The sequence below is a fragment of the Bos mutus genome, chromosome 3 (assembly GCF_027580195.1).
Source record: "Bos mutus isolate GX-2022 chromosome 3, NWIPB_WYAK_1.1, whole genome shotgun sequence".
NCBI lineage: Eukaryota > Metazoa > Chordata > Mammalia > Artiodactyla > Bovidae > Bos > Bos mutus.
In genome coordinates, this window is record NC_091619.1 from 43,969,412 (window position 1) to 43,987,355 (window position 17,944).

Here is a 17,944-nt window from a genome sequence, read left to right on the forward strand (position 1 = left end):
TTTATTTTTGCTTTTGCTTTTGGTGTCAAGTCCAAAAATTTTTTCTAAGACCAATGTCGAAGAGCTTTTCTCCTTTGTTTTCTTCTAGGAGTTTTGTATTTTAAGGCCTTTTGTTTAAGTTTTTAATCAATTTGAAGTTGATTTTTATGTATGGTGTAAGATAGGGGTCAAGTTTCATTCCTTTGCATGTGGCTTGTTTTCCTGTGATAATTTTTGTTGCTTTGAAGTCTGCTCTCTCTCAAGTTAATATATTTACTCTGGGTGGTGAATCTGACAGTATTTTGGAGGCTTCCCTATTATTGGGTTGCCTGGAGTTTTTCACTGTCGGACTTGTTCACATTGAGTCCCCAACAATTTATCAATTACAATTTATCTTTTCCTACTCTGGTACTGCTTCCCGTGGCAATTTGTGTACACCTGCCTCTCCCATCTTGGGAAAATGCATTGCTCTGGGTCCTCCCCTCTTTTCCTCTTTTCCAAGTCCAAGAAAAGCTGTTGATTTTTCAGCTTGTTCAGCTTTTTACTTTTTGTTAAGTTGCAGTGGTGACTTCCAATCTCTTTACTTGCAGAACCAGAAACTGGAAGTCTGTCTCCTTAATTTTTTGTGAAACATCATATAGCTTCCTGCTTCGTGGCATTTATACTATCTTTTTTTGTTTTTAATCTGAGGTACTCCTTCCCATATATCTGCATAGTATACTCTCTAACTTCCTTTATATATCTGCTCAGATGTTATCTAACTGGCAAGATCTTTCTTGAGACTGAAAGTCATAATAGCAATGTCTCCCATTCCAGCATTTCTTTTTCCTCTGTTCTATATATCTTTCTACTTCTTATTATCCCTATATACACTTAATTTTTCTCTAGCATTTGTTATCACCTACATATTTGCTGATATTTGTTTGTTGACTTTCTCTTCTCTAGAATACAAGTTTCTTGAAGGCAGTGGCTTAGTCGGTTTTGTTCACAACTATATCCTCAGGGCTGAGACAAATACTTGGCAAGAGTACATGCACAAATTAATGAAGCAAAAATTCTAGAAACTAGACCATGTTACTATATCAGATCTAATTAACAAAACTTAAAACAATAGTCTCACATGTATCAAAATTGAAGTTCAAATTTAAAATTTGGTTTCCCAAATTCATTTGCCTTTGGACACCAATATTTTCATCTTGTATACGTTTTGTTGGATCGGAATTAGAAATATTTAGCCCCAAGTGTACTCAATAAAAAGGTCCGTAGTAGAATGCCCAATTATTTCTAACCATCTCTAACAATATTTTTAGTGAGCAAAATGATTCTGAAGTTGTATAAGTTATTATAATACTGCTATCATCCTGCCTTTTAATTGAAAAAACTAGGTCATAAGAAGAGAAATATCAGATAACTTATATCTTTGGATTGTTTTGATGAGAAGTTTTTATTTTTGTCTGGAATTATTCTCTATAAAACACTTGAGGAGGAGCATTTTATGCTTTTTCTGTGGTGCCCAAATGAAATCAGTAATAATGTTTCTCACTCTGATGCACTTAAGACCTGGACATCTTACGAAATTGTGAGATCCTTTGAGGCATACTTTGTAATATTGTTTATAGGTTAAAATTTCACAAACAGAATAATCTAGCTGAAGAGAGCACCACTACTATAAAGATAGGCCACTTTTTCTATCATCACAAATTGAGTAATCATTTAGTACAGCACTTTCCAACCTTTTTCTTTATTTTATTCTGTTTTAGAACACCATGGCACATACAGAAATATATACATGCCACACTGAAGTATCAGGGAGTATTTGGAGATGTGTAAATGGGGCTTGCTAAAGGAGTTAATTGCATTTCTGGATATATGTTAATTTACGTAAATAAAAGTTTTACATATAGGTAAATACAACATAAAGCATAAGTATGTCATTATCTATAAAAATATGTATGTAAACAATAGAATGTAGTAAAAATCAAGTACAGAAAGAAGATATTAAATGTTTATAATTTATTAAAAACCTTTCAAATAGGGTATTTTTGAAATTATTCAGATCAGAAAGGTAACAGATGGACCTATATAGTGTTCAAATATGTTTTCAGATGTGGTAAATTCTGAATGCGTACAGATGACTCAGTTTTTATCATATAAAAATGCTATCACTTTACATACATAAATGTCTTGCCACACCTCTAAGCCACTCTCAGAGGCCGGTTAAGAATCTCCCTATGGAAGACATACTGAGTGCCTGTAGCCTATGTGATTACTTTACATTTGCCCTCCTGTGGCATCTTTTGATTGAATCAATCAAAGTTGGCAACGTGATTTGGAAAGTAAGTGGAAAATAAGGTTATTTTATATATCCTTTTGGAAATACTTCTTGAAGTTTCATCCTAGTTTTAAGGAAGGAAGTTTTATCTGTGGCCATGTAACTGTGTGTATTCCCATGACTTCTGTTATAACACTGGAGATGACTAGAGCCTCTCGGTGACAGGTCTTGTGTCTTAGTTGTCTTTGGTTCTTCTATCTGTGTGTAACCGCTTATAGCACAATAATGAGGAATTTTAAAATGCAGTAATCACATTCCCAAATATTGTCACTTATATTAAAAAAAAAGCCAATTGCCAATTGTTACATTATAATATGGTCAAGTATTTTATAATTTTGTAACTGATTTTAAAAGTAAAAGCAATGTACTTATATTGGTGTCATATTGGTGAATTTCTGGGTTACTTTTGCCATAAATTTAAGTAAAACAAAGTAAATGCAATGTTATTGACTCATGCTCTTTTGAAGTCTACCTCATAATGCTATAATATGCTACAAAAAATTTCTTATTAACTTTCAGCAAATATTTCCTGACAATTAACTGTGGAGAGAATGGAACAATGTAAATAATCAAAGAGTGAGCGAGGATGGCAAGAAAGAAACAGAAAAAAATAGAATGAGAGAATGGTGATGATGAAAATTCTATGGTAATTTTTCATAATATAAATGAATGACTTTCCAGTAATCAATAAGTAATGAATTTTAGGTCTCAATTATTTTATATTATTTGCAATAAATCATTTTTAGATATCTGCAGAAGTATTTTGATATTTTCACAAATACTATCCTAGAACACCAAAAGCACAGAGATATATAAGCTTGAATACAGTCCTGGGGAGAAAAACTAAATGCATTTCATGTAGTTCAGTCAACACGCTTACTCTACCCATTAAGATTGTTTATTTTTCTTTTCACATTCAAATAATAGGCAAATCTTTCTCCCAACCAACCAATGTCAATAAATAATCTTACACTGTTGAATTCTCAAAGTTCCTGGTCAGAATGTCCAAAAGCCTATGGAAGAAGCTAATTTTTTGAGTACAGTGCACGTTTTTCTTCCTCTACCTCTGCAGCAATATTTCCTTTTCCACATACAAACACAAAGCCTAAGCTTGTCACTTTAAAAAAAATTTGTTGAAGTATATATTATAACTAGAGGTATTCACAGATGTAATCAGATAAAGTTCGTTTTCTCATCCAGACCTCAAAATCACTACCCATTCTCTGGAAAAGCTAAACACTCATTTCTCTTTTACTCCTAAACCCACCACAATCGAGTTTCCACTTCCTCCCCATAATGAAATCGCTCTCATCATGGTCACAAGTGGCCTGTGTGTGGCTAAGTCCAGTGAACATATGTCCGATAATTTTTTTCTTACCAGAGCTCTCTGTATAATTTGGTATATGTATCAAATTCTATCTATCTATCTATTTGACATCTTAACCTAGGATACCCCACAGGAACATTAGTTGCAAAATAAAACAATATTTTCACAGAAATCAGTTCCACTTATTTCTAAGAAGTCTTCTATTTCTTTGGTCAATTGTATATCACACAGTTCAGATATATTCATTAAATTCAATCTTGTTTTTAGGTCTCTCTGAGGTTTTGTATCTTCTCAGAAACTTTATCTGATTACATCCTACCCAGTATCCTGAATCTAGCTCCAGTGTAGCCCAACCTCTGTCCTTTGTATTTTGCCTTACTTTCTCTCCCTTTCTTTATTCAATTAACTAATCTGTTGAGAATTTAATTCCCTGGCCCCGCATTTTCCAAATTATCATAGTTTTCTTGTTATGTTATCATTTTCTCTTTATGCTTCATGGTAGTGAAAAAGCCTATATAAAAATTTGTTTTTAGAATTGACTGTAAAATATATTTTTAAACTTGTATAATATTAGGTTACTTTTAGGAGAAGGCAATGGCAACCCACTCCAGTACTCTTGCCTGGAAAATCCCATGGACGGAGGAGCCTGGTAGGCTGCAGTCCATGGGATCTCGAAGAGTCAGACACGACTGAGCGACTTCCCTTTCACTTTTCACTTTCATGCATTGGAGAAGGAAATGGCAACCCACTCCAGTGTTCTTTCCTGGAGAATCCCAGGGATGGGGGAGCCTGGTGGGCGGCCGTCTGTGGGGTCACACAGAGTCGGACACGACTGAAGTGACAGCAGCAGCAGCAGCAGCAGCAGGTTACTTTTAATGTCCTGAGAATAATTGAAAGTAAATTATGTCCCCTTATTATGGGCTATCATGTGAAATTTGATACATGTTTATTAATTTAAACTTGTTGGTTATGTTGTTTAAACAACACTATCAGTTTCTGTTTAAATGGGACTGATCATATGGCGTGTACAATCTAGTTAGGAAAGATCAACAGTAATTAAACAGATTAAAATTTTGTCTATTATAGATATACTGTGGTGAATATAAATAGAAAAATGAGAGGAAATGGAGAGAGTCAATTCCTAGGCAGGTTGATAAAAAGTTTGGGGTCCCAGAGGAGGAGAAAGGGATCTGGGGCTCTCAAGGAGGTCAGTTCAGTTCAGTGACTCAGCTGTGTCCGATTCTTTGTGAACCCATGGACTGCAGCATGCCAGGCCTCCCCGTCCATCACCAACTCCTGGAGTTTACTCAAATTTATCCCCATTGAGTCGGTGATGCCATCCAACCATCTCATCCTCTGTCATCCCCTTTTCCTCCTGCCTTCAATCTTTTCCAGCATCAGGGTCTTTTCAAATGAGTCACTTCTTCACATTAGGTGGCCAAAGTATTGGAGTTTCAGCTTCAACATCAGTCCTTCCAATGAACACTCAGGGGTGATGTCCTTTAGGATTGACTGGTTGGAACTCCTTGCAGTCCAAGGAACTCTCAAGTGTCTTCTCCAACAGCACAGTTCAAAAGCATCAGTTCTTCGGCACTCAGCTTTCTTTATAGTCCAACTCTCACATCCACATGTGACTACTGAAAAAAACATAGCTTTGACTAGACGGACCTTTGTTAGCAAAGTAATGTCTCTGCTTTTCAATATGCTATCTAGGTTGGTCATAACTTTCCTTCCAACGAGTAAGCGTGTTTTAATTTCATGGCTACAGTCACCATCTGCAGTGATTTTGGAGCCCCCCAAAATAAAGTCAGCCACTATTTCCACTGTTTCTCCATCTATTTGCCATGAAGTGATGGGACCGGATGCCATGATCTTAGTTTTCTGAATGTTGAGCTTTAAGACAACTTTTTCACTCTGCTCTTTCACTTTCATCAAGAGGCTCTTTAGTTCTTCTTCACTTTCTGCCATAAGGGTAGTGTCATCTACATATCAGGAGAAGACACTGGCAACCCACTCCAGTACTGTTGCCTGGAAAATCCCATGGACAGAGGAGTCTGGTAGGCTGCAGTCCATGGGGTCACTAAGAGTTGGACATGACTGAGTGAACTTCACTTTCACTTTTCACTTTCATGCATTGGAGAAGGAAATGGCAACCCACTCCAGTGTTCTTGCCTGGGGAATCCCAGGGACAGGGGAGCCTAGTGGCTGCCCTCAATGGGGTCACACAGAATCCGACACGACTGATGGGACTTAGCAGCAGCAGCAGCATCTGCATATCTGAGGTTATTGATGTTTCTCCCGGCAATCTTGATTACAGCTGTGCTTCCTTCAGCCTAGTGTTTCTCATGATGTGCTCTGCATATAAGTTAAATAACCACAGTGACAATATACAGTCTTGATGTACTCCTTTTCCTATTTGGAACCAGTCTGTTGTTCCATGTCCAGTTCTAACTATTGCTTCCTGACCTGCATACTGATTTCTCAGGAGGCAGATCAGGTGGTCTGGTATTCCCATCTCTTTCAGACTTTTCCACAGTTTATTGTGCCACATAGTCAAAGGCTCTGGCATAGTCAGTAAAGCAGAAATAGATGTTTTTCTGGAACTCTCTTGCTTTTTCAATGATCTAGCATATGTTGGCAATTTGATCTCTGGTTCCTCTGCCTTTTCTAAAACCAGCTTGAACACCTGAAGGTTCATGGTTCATGTATTATTGAAGCCTGGCTTTGAGAATTTTGAGCATTACTTTACTAGTGTGTGATATGAGTGCAATTGTGGGGTAGTTTGAGCATTCTTTGTCATTGCCTTTCTTTGGGACTGGGATGAAAACTGACCTTTTCCAAGGAGGAGATAGGGATCTGAAATTCTCAAGGTGGAGGAAAGTACAACATCTCTTTTTCCTCTAAGTTCCTGTTCCTTAGTCTTAGTTACATAAAATGTTTTTTACCTTCAGCCTGAAACTGATGATTACACAACAGACAACTCAGTTTAAACTCTGTACTAGGGATTATATAACAACAATGTATCCCCCTTGAGGACTGTTCCTCTTTCCTGAAAACCTTCTGACTAATTCTGATATTTTAGAATGTGTATTATGGGAATGGGTCTAGTAAGATCTTTCTATCATTAAATTCTAATCCTGTTACCTTAAAATGTAAATTGTGAGTGTGGGTCTGTTAAAATTTTTACAACTTTGAGACATCCTTTTGATTGATTGCAATAAATAACTTAAAAGGTATGTAACTCCTTTGGTTAGACTAGTGAGGGGTCACTCTCTGTCCCCCATCTGTTGTCTGTGTCAGAGGCTTTCTCTGTCCCTTTTCATACTTTAATAAAAGTCTGCTACACAAAAGCTCTTAAGTGATCAAGCCTGGTCCCTGGTCCTGAAGCTGAATCATCTTCAGAGATCAAGAATCCGACACTGTTCACTGTAAACTATCAAAATTACATTGGAAATGAGAGGAAATAACTAAAATGACAGGGAATTTAGGTTGGATGACCTCTGAAGCAGTTCAGTCAGTTCAGTCGCTCAGTCGTGTCCGACTCTTCACGACCCCATGAATCGCAGCACGCCAGGCCTCCCTGTCCATCACCAACTCTCGGAGTTCACTAAGACTCACGTCCATCGAGTCAGTGATGCCATCCAGCTATCTCATCCTCTGTCGTCCCCTTCTCCTCCTGCCCCCAATCCCTCCCAGCATCAGAGCCTTTTCCAATGAGTCAACTCTTCGCATGAGGTGGCCAAAGTACTGGAGTTTCAGCTTTAGCATCATTCCTTCCAAAGAAATCCCAGGACTGATCTCCTTTGGAATGGACTGGTTAGATCTCCTTGCAGTCCAAGGGACTCTCAAGAGTCTTCTCCAACACCACAGTTCAAAAGCATCAATTTTTCGGTGCTCAGCTTTCTTCACAGTCCAACTCTCACATCCATACGTGGCCACTGGAAAAACCATAGCCTTGAGTAGATGGACCTTTGTTGGCAAAATAATGTCTCGGCTTTTGAATATGCTATCTAGGTTGGTCATAACTTTCCTTCCAAGGAGTAAGCGTCTTTTGATTTCATGGCTGCAAATCACCATCTGCAGTGATTATGTAGCCCCCCAAAATAAACTCTGACACTGTTTCCACTGTTTCCCCATCTATTTCCCATGAAGTGATGGGACCAGATGCCGTGATCTTTGTTTTCTGAATGTTGAGATTTAAGCAACTTTTTCACTCTCTACTTTACTGAAGGGGTAGCATTTAAATTAGGCAGCCATATATTTTATCATGTGTTGAAACTCAATTTAAAAGTTTTGCTTTGTATTTTACTCTGTTAGTATAATTGTTAGTATATTATTGTAGCTGTTTTATTTTTGTTTGCTTACTTGAGATATTTATGTCCATGATTTTATCTTTAAAAAGTTTTCTTTCTTTTTTTTTTTCTGGCTTGTTTGGTTTTGGTTTCTCCTAAATAGTATGTTTGGATTTAATTATAATTCAAGGTCAAAAAACTTGGTCTATTATTGGTGAATACAAGTGATTATAGATTATAAATTTGTTAAATGCCTTCTTGATGTGGTTTGAGAATCTTTTAACTGTTTTCTGCCTTTTAGTTCATATGCTAAGATATATTTACCTCTGTCTTCTGTAATAATTTTGTAGGAAAAAAACATTTATTGGAAAAAAAGGGTACTTTTATAACTATATACTGACACTGTTCTAATTTTAAAAGTCAATAATTGACTAGTAGTAAGAATGCTAGAGGGCTTCCCCAGTGGCTCAGTGGTAAAGAATCTGCCTGCAGTGCAGGAGATGCGGGTTCAGTCCCTGGGTGGGGAAGATTTCCCAGAGGAGGGCATGGCAGTCCACTCTTGTATTCTTACCTGGAGAAGCCCATGGACAGAAGAACCTGGCATGCTACAGTCTACTGGGTTGCCAAGAGTCAGACATGACTGAAGTGACTTAGCACACAAGTATGCTAGAACCTGTAATTGTTTTCTAGCTATAGATATTTTAAAATGTGATCTCATAAAAATATTTAGTATTTCTATTGTCTTTCATAACTATGAGAATCTAAGATATCTTATTTAATCTACCAGAGAAAGATTGAAAAAAATAAGATTGTTATGAATATTTATATTAATAGTAGAAGAAATCTTTGTCATTTCTATCTTTCTGTTTACCAGTGAGTCAATATATAGTGAAAGGTTTTCCATAGATTAGTAAGGAGATAGAAAGAGAAGGAATCCTTGTTACTGCTCTGTGTTTAAAAGGGCTGTGGATAATGTTGCTAGACCATACAGAATTCCAATAGAGAGCATTTTCTTTTAACCTTTAATTTTTTCATTTAGAAAGAGTAATGCTTAGGATCATCTGGGTAATAAGCAGATTTCAAGGTGAAGAATAAAATACAGATAACAAAAATAAATTGTTTGATATTTTCAAAATCAAAGAAGTAAATCATCCAAAAGGGGGACAGTGATTAAAAATTACACTGTGGTAATATAAAATAAGCGAAAAAAGTCCAGTAAAAATTAAAAAACAGAAATAATTTCAAGCTAACTATAGATCATTATACATTTGTAGAACATACAGCATGTATTTTGATTCAAGATTAAGAACTACTGTCACATAATATTTGTCACATACATTCTGCATTTGGCATTAAAGATTTCATGTATATATTCATTAAGCATATATTATGACTAGTATTAAAATTGTTTTGACAGTAGTGTAGATTTGATAATTCTTATTTGAAGTACTAGATAGTAATGTCTATTTTTCTTTCCTAAAGCCTAGATTTTTAGGTAGTTTAGATTTTTTAAACCAGGTTTATTTTAATAAACTTGCTACTTTCACCAACACATTGAATTTAATAGCTGGTTATAGATTTAAGTTTGAGTTTCAAATGTTTCTATCACAGGAGATTCCTGGTAAAACTCTTACTACAGTTAAGTTAGGGAAGACTTGTAAAACAGCAAAACAGAAATACTGCCTTTATACCATCTAGAAACAGAAGAAAACAAGCAATGTATCCATGACGTTCACTTTTCAATAAACTTTGTATATAAAACCTTATCCTAAGAATTGTAATTCTATAAGGTTTCCATAATCGCTGAAGTAATAGCCACAAAAAAGGGACAAATCACATTTATTATTGAACAAAGACAAAAATACTTGCTGTGTTTCTGGATTATTTCAGTAGATTTAAAAACAAAAATACTGAAATTACAGTACCTACAAGTTGAATAAAAGGAAGTCAATTTACTTATTCACATTTAAATTATGCACAGTTATAGAACATTTTCCTATGGATTATAGTCCTATGAGGGAGAAGGCAATGGCACCCCACCCTAGTACTCTTGCCTGGAAAATTCCATGGACGAAGGAGCCTGGTAGGCTGCAGTCCATGGCATTGCTAAGAGTCAGACACGACTGAGCGACTTCATTTTCACTTTTCACTTTCATGCATTGGAGAAGGAAATGGCAACCCACTCCAGTGTTCTTGCCTAGAGAATCCCAGGGACGGGGGAGCCTGGTGGGCTGCCGTCTATGGGTCGCACAGAGTCGGACACGACTGAAGTGACTTAGCAGCAGCAGCAGCAGCATAATCCTATGAAACTTTCATTTGAGTCATATCTTTTAATTGTAAAAATTTGAAAAAAAATCAAAATTCCTTTAGTAAAGGGAGAAGAAAACCATCTTGCTATCTTCTGGATCTTCAGAAAGAGCTCGTGGGAACGTCAGATGAACTAGGAAATTGATTCACATCTATTTTTCAAGCTATGTAATTAGTAGACAAAATTCAGTGCTTGGCATAGAGACCGCTTTTGTTGTCAGGGGAGGATGTACTGAGTGAGGGAATTTCTTCAGGGGATTGGATGCTCCAGGAAGTTCATTTGCACTTTACAGAACTGGAGGAAGATCAAGAGTTCCTCTTCTTAATCCTGTCCCTGAGCACCCCTCTGTAACACCTGACCTTTGGCAAATAGACCACTGGAGTCTAGACTAGCAACTCCAAGTCAAATGGGAGATTTGAGCCTAAAGAGGGTCCAAAACATCTACCAGTGAAAAGTCAGTTTAACTTGTGCAGGACCTGCTTTGTCAGAAGGGAGTTGGCTTGATGGAAGGACTGCTCATGTGGCTTTAATCCTGGGCTGGGGTGGTGGTATCTGGTCTGTTCTGGAGTTGAAACTGCATCTGGACAACATCATAACTTGATCTCCTTCCTCAGAGATCTGTTTATCTAGAGCATTTCCAGGTAGTCCTGTTTGGTCTCTGTTAAGTGCCCCACTTGGAGTATTGAGGATGTTAGTATAGTCAAAGCTATGGTTTTTCCAGTAAGCGTGTATGGATGTGAGAATTGGACCATAAAGAAGGCTGAGTGCCAAAGAATTGGTGCTTTGAAATTATGGTTCTGGAGAAGATTCTTGAGTATCCCTTGGTCTATAAGGAGATCCAACCAGGCAATCCTAAAGGAAATCAACTCTGCATATTCATTGGAAAGACTGATGCCGAAGCCGAAGCTCCATTACTTTGGCCATCTCACACGAAGAGTTTATTTGTTGGAAGAGACCCTGATGCTGGGAAAGATTGAGGACAGCAGGAGAATGGAGTGGTAGAGGATGCGATGGTTGGATGGCGTAACCGACTCAATGGACATGAGTTTGTGCAAACTCTGGGAGATAGTGAAAGACTGGAAAGCCTGGTGTGGTACAGTCCTTGTGGTTGCAAAGAGCTGGACATGACTGAGCAACTGAACAACAGTATACTTTTCAGAATATTTGATTTCTTAATAATTTGTCCAATGTGTAGGGATTTTGTTTTCTTATGTTACCATGGTTTTTCCTCGGCTAGTAGATCTTTTATCTGAGTTATTGTGATGCAGAATAAGTTGCCTTATATAGTAGCCAATGATTTTTTTGATATTTTTTCTAAAAGTCTTTGGCAATAATTTTATAGATGTCTGTCTCTTTAAATGTGTGGCTGATCTTTCCATTTCTGTTGGGAAGATTGTCTTCTATCTTTAAGGAATAAATTCACTCTAAACTGGATACTTTGTGAAAATGCATTTTAAAAATTCAGTTCAGGAAAAACTTGAAGCTTCCATCTCCTTTTCAGTGAGTGTATGTGTGTGTTTCTCACTGAGATGAAACTGCCGATTTGGAAAGTTTTGATATAACATTTAAGTACATACATTTTCTTATCTCCTTCAGTTAACTTGCTGCTGCTGCTGCTAAGTCGCTTCGATCGTGTCCTACTCTGTGCGACCCCATAGACAGCAGCCCACCAGGCTCCTCTGTCCCTGGGATTCTCCAGCAAGAGTACTGGAGTAGGATGCCATTTTCCTTCTCCATCGGTTAGCTTAGTTAGCATTTATTTATTTTTATTGAATTGTTAGAGAAGTAACATAGCTGCATCAATTAATTTCTTCAAAATGACTTTTAATTCGTCTTCTAAGAGGGCTCAATTTTCTAATGCATTCATTTTAATTGAAGTATAGATGAGTGAAATTTTTATGTTATTTTCAAATGTACAACATAGTAATTTGATATTTTTATAGGTTATACTCTATAGAAAGTTACTGAAAATATTGACTATATCTCCTATGCTGTATACCTTAATCCCTATCTGCTCAGAAACCACTAGTTTTTTCTCTGTGTCCATGAATTTGTTTCGGTTTTATTTGTTCATTTATTTTATCTTTTAGACTCCACATATAAATGAAAACACACATAATTTGTCCTCTGCTGTCTGACTTACTTCACTAAGCATAATATCCTTCAGGGCCATCCGTGTTGTCAAAATTGGCAAAATTTCCTTTTTATTGTTGAGTATTAGTCCTCTGTGTGTGTGTGGGTTTGTATGTGTGTGTGTATCACATCTTATTTATCCATTCATCTGTTCATGGACACTTAGGATCTAATGCATTTTTTATATTCAGTTCCTATCTATGTTATCTTCTCCAAGAGCAGAAACCCAAACCCTTACTTTTAGGTAGATCAACCCAAAACTTGATCTTTCTTTATATTTTAAAAATTGTTTCATACACACGTTAGAGTTTTCTAATGTTTTAGTTTGTTTACTAAGTTTGTTCCCTTTCCCTTTCCATTCTCTGGCTTCTTGTGAAAGCAGTTTTGTGCTTCCCTGAAGATTGAAATTTTTGTCTAATGCACTGTTTACTGTTATCTGAAGTTTTAATTCTTCTGGTGTACTTTGAAGGTTGTTTGATTGCAGCTACATGAAATTGGCTATGTTTTGATGTGTCTTCTAAAGACTGAAACTATCTTGGAACTTCAGCTCCCAGCTTAACATATTTTACATTTAGATTTTTCTTCTGTCTTTTCTAAAAGGAACTTTCCGGCTGTTTATTAAAGATTTTTAAGTGTACATATTTTTAATGATTTGTTCTTATATCTGATTTCTCTTAAAGTTGATTCTAGTCCTCCAAATTTCTTGAATCAGATTAATTTATCATAAATTTGTTCTTTCCTCTAGAATATTTTCCCAGAACCAAACATTGTGATTAAGAATGTTTTCCCAGCTTTATTATTTCCTGTTATTCTTTTATGCTTACATTTTGTGTGTGTGTGTGAGGATAAGATGTTTGCTTCCATGTGGCCTGGTTTGTTCTTATAACTTGGATTTTGAAAACAGTTTCATAAAGCAAATCATTGCTGGAAGATGGAAATAGACTATTCATGCCAATTACTCAATTTTAGATGAGGCATGTGACTCACGTGTTTTCTGATGCTTTCTTAGTATCTGATGACATCCTTTATGTCCACCTTATAATAAAAGTGTATTCTGAAGATAATTGAAGACTGTGTATGATATATTTTGAAAGAAAAATTAAATGTTAAATAAATGATGGTTGTTAACTTATTTATACAGTTTAGTACATTTATTAAGCAGTTTTACTCAGATAGTATTCTAGGTTAGATTCTAGGCTAGGTGTGGTATAGTGTGTCTTATACTTGGATAGGAAAAAAATGAGCCTTGAAATTGTACTCAGAAATTTTATAAAGGTTACTGCTCATCATATGTACCCCATTTGGCAGGAGAATCTTAATTATTCTTTTCAGAGTGATTGACCTAGTTCAGAAACTTAAGTATGACAATACCCAAGAATTTTATTGAGTCTAAAGTTGTGAAGACTTCACAGGACTGAACTAATAGCATAGAAGTTCCTGAAGAGTTGAATTAAATATAAATCAATCATTAATTAATCCAGTAAGTGGATATTGAGCACCTACTATTGACCAAACACTGGGTTATACATGAACTTTTAAACACAGAGGAATGCTTAGTCAAGTTAGAGAGAGAAACCCATTAATAAAGAACTGTAATATAAGAGAAATAACATGATAGACAGATGCTCAAATGCTAGAAGGTGCTTCTATGGAATCATTAATCCAGAATGGGATTAATGGGTTTTAGGGAGACATATGCCTGTAGGTGATGTCAAGATACAAAGAATGCACTGTGGGATGTGGGTATTGATGAACGCTTGGTTCTTACTAATAAGCTGGTAAGTTATTTCTGAGGGAAATATATGGGACTGGTTCTTGCTAACTTTCTGTGTACCAGTTTGTTAAATTATAATGAGGAAAGTAACTGCCTATGTTATTTTCTGCCTGTGTTTGAGCTACATGGGGCATTAAGTCATCATCAGAATTATGTTCTTGATTTAATTTGAGATGTCATCACCACTGAGAAAGGAACTCTGCTGAAAGTCAAATAATAATCAGAGGGTTGCTGTGTGAGCATCAGATCCATTGAATTTCAGTAAGATGAATAAAAAGTTGCCGTTCTGTGTAGCAGTTTCTCAATGAAGATTACCTTTTAGAAAATGCAGATGCTCAGTGCTCATTGGCTATAACTCTACTTTTACAATTTTGATAACATATTCATGAATAAAGAATAAGAATTATTATAATTCTTTGCATTTAGTATATTGTGTTCTATTTTAAAGATGGGAAAACTGAGTTTAGAAAATTACTAGCTCTGTAAAAAAAAAAAAAAAGAAAATTGCTAGCTCCCTGATATTAGGAAGGTTATTTCCACTGTCTGGTGCTCAGTTTCTTCATCTATAAAATGAAGATGATGTTAATTTATACTAATATTGATAATACTAATAGCATATAAAAATAATATTGTTAGCAAATGTGACACCCTATTGCACATAGAAAGCACCATGTAAGTCATAATAATACTTAGTGAGTATTATTATAAGTAAGAGAAAACAGAAAGAAAATGAAAATAGAGCATTAGTTTTTAATACGAGAATTACTAATTTTAAGAAGCTAGCAGATAGTTTAGTTCCTAATTTTGATCCTTGAATGTTTGTTAAAACTGGCCCAATTTCCTCTTCATTTATCCATTCTTCCATTTTCCTTCAGTAGTCCTATAACCATACTTCCTGACTGATTCAGATATGCAAACTTTAACAACTCAGTTTCTTTCCAGTATGCAGTTCTAGTGTACCTGAATTAAGTACAAACACACACACATATAGACATACAATTTTTAGCTACAGACAGGTAAAATTATAGAAAGCTTTCATATTCATGTGTTTGTCCCCCAATTATTATTTTTTTTCCTTGCTGCTGACACCATTAATCACTGTGAAATTTATAAAAGTAGGTATGGTCTGGTTTGATATTTGCAGAGTTTTGTGGACTAGGGTTCAATATCTAATTTTGATTTAGGGTCAGAAACTTTCTGTAAAATAGTGTAAATATATGTATATATATATGTCCAGTTCTAACTGTTGCTTCCCGACCTGCATACAGGTTTCTCAAGAGGCAGTTCAGGTGGTCTGGGATTCCCATCTCTTTCAGAACTTTCCACAGTTTATTGTGACCCACACAGTCAAAGGGTTTGGCATAGTCAATAAAGCAGAAATAGATGTTTTTCTGGAACTCTCTTGCCTTTTCGATGATCCAGTGGATGTTGGCAATTTGATCTCTGGTTCCTCTGCCTTTTTAAAAATCAGCTTGAGCATCTGGAAGTTCATGGTTCAGGTACTACTGAAGCCTGGCGTGGAGAAGAAGCACTGTAGAAGTGAATAATGTCCTAATAGAGAGTTTTAAACTTCATTTTCATAACTAAAATTTTAATTAACCTTAACTTACTTCATTAATTAATACCTACTTTGGAATTTAAGTAACAGAGAAAACTGGAAATTTACCATGCATTTTACCATTTGTAAGAGAGGAAAATGTTCTGTATCAGTTGTAATCGCGTGTGACTTTAATCAGATATTTGGAGGTCTACTTCACTTGCCTGCAGTGTTAGCTTTTCAAACTCAAAATATTGTGTAAGATTCCCTTATAACTTGAAAATCAGATGACTCATTTCCCTTAGACAGCTCAGCTTGTGCAATTTTAACTGTGGAGAATGAGCTGTCCATTACGCTTTATCACCATTCTCTGCTGAATGCATTTGCTCTTTCTTCCTTTCCATTGCTTGTGTTTGTTTATCTAATTTGGATTATTAGCATGCCATAATGGTCTGTAATTTTTCCCCTCAGTCATTTACTTCTCAGGCAGGAAATTTCTTAGTGCTCCTGAGGACAACGAGAACACATGATTTTTTGTTGTTGTTAAAGGAAAGTCACAAAATTAAAAGTTTGGAGGAGACTCCTCTCTTTAAGAAAAGCTTTATTCAAACATTTCTACTAAATATTTGTCTATTTTTTTTCCCTGTAAATATGCATGGACATAGAACTGAGCTTGGTGATAAATGCAAGCATGACAGTCTTTATATTCATCAAGTTTGTTCCTTTTAATTTTTAATATAGCTATTATAATGCTTTGAGAATTATAGAAGATAGTTCTGTTCTTATTTGTGGAATGCTTAGTGTATAGCTCAGGTCCTGATACCATACTTGTAAGGTTCAGATCTGAGTGCTGTCAGTTTCTACCTAGGAAACTTTAGGCAAGTTATTTAACTCCTTTACAACGCTTCACCAATCTGAAAAAAATAAATTTAATAATGGCTCTTTTAAAGGGAGATGATAGGGTTTTAAAAAATTAAGACATAAAAGAACTTAGAACAATATCTGGCACTGAAAAAAAAACTCAGAGTTAGCTATTAAAGAATTTTTGATAATGTAGAGAATTTTAGGAAATACATAGAACACAGAAAAATGGGATCACTTGAAATCCTACCCCTCAGAAATAAGCTCACAAATATTTTGGTGTGTTATTTCAGTCTTAGTTATTGTGAAGTCGTATACTTCTAGATTTTTACAAAATATGGGATTATTTGTTGTTCGGTCGTTCAGTCATGTCCAACTCTTTGTGACCTCATGGACTTCATGAACTACACTGCACCAGACTTTACTTCCTTTACCATCCCCTGGAGCTTGCTCAAAATCATGTATATTTAGTCAGTGATGCCATGCAACCATCTCGTTTTCTGTCATCCCCTTCTCCTGCCTTCAATCTTTTGCAGCATCAGGATCTTCTCTAATGGGTTGGCTCTTTGCATCAGGTGGCCAAAGTATTAGAGTTTCAGCTTCAGCATCAGTCATTCAAATGAATACTCAGGACTTATTTACTTTAGGACTGACTGGTTTGATCTCCTTGTAGTCCAAGGGACTCTTAAGAGTTTTCTCTAACATTGCAGCTCAAAAGCATCAATTCTTAGGTGCTCAGCCTTCTTTATAGTCCAACTGTCACATCTATACATGACTACTGGAAAAACTATAGCTTTGACGCGGCAGACCTTTGTCATCAAGGCAATTTCTCTGCTTTTTAATATACTGTCTAGGTTGGTCATAGCTTTTCTTTCAAGGAGCGAGTGTCTTTTAACTTCATGGCTGCAGTCACCATCTGCAGTGATTTTGGAACCCAGGAAAATAAAGTCTCTCACTGTTTCCATTGTCTCTCCATCTATTTGCCATGAAATGATGGGACTGGATGCCATGATTTTCATTTTTTGATTGGTGAATTTGAAGCCAACTTTTGCATTCTTCTCTTTCACTTTCATCAATAGGCTCTTTAGTTCCTCTTCACTATTAGCCATAAGCGTGGTATTATATTCATATCTGAAGTTATTGATATTTCTCCCAGCAATCTTGATTTCAGCTTGTGCTTCATCCAGCCTGGCATTTCACATGATGTACTCTGCATATAAGTTAAATAAGCAGGGTGACAGTGTACAACTTTGATGTACTCCTTTCCTGATTTGGAACCAGTCTGTTGTTCCAGGTCCAGTTCTAACTGTTGCTTCTTGACCTGCATACAGATTTCTCAGGAGGCAGATCAGGTGGTCTGGTATTCCCATGTCTTGAAGAATTTTCCACAGTTTGTTGTGA

The 17,944-nt window shown here is 36.0% G+C and overlaps 1 protein-coding gene across 1 annotated transcript in view; it reads left to right on the top strand.

The window, feature by feature from the left end:
• The window catches only part of DPYD (dihydropyrimidine dehydrogenase), a 930,468-nt gene that overhangs the window by 64,607 nt on the left and 847,917 nt on the right, over positions 1–17,944 (top strand). The window lies entirely within an intron of this gene.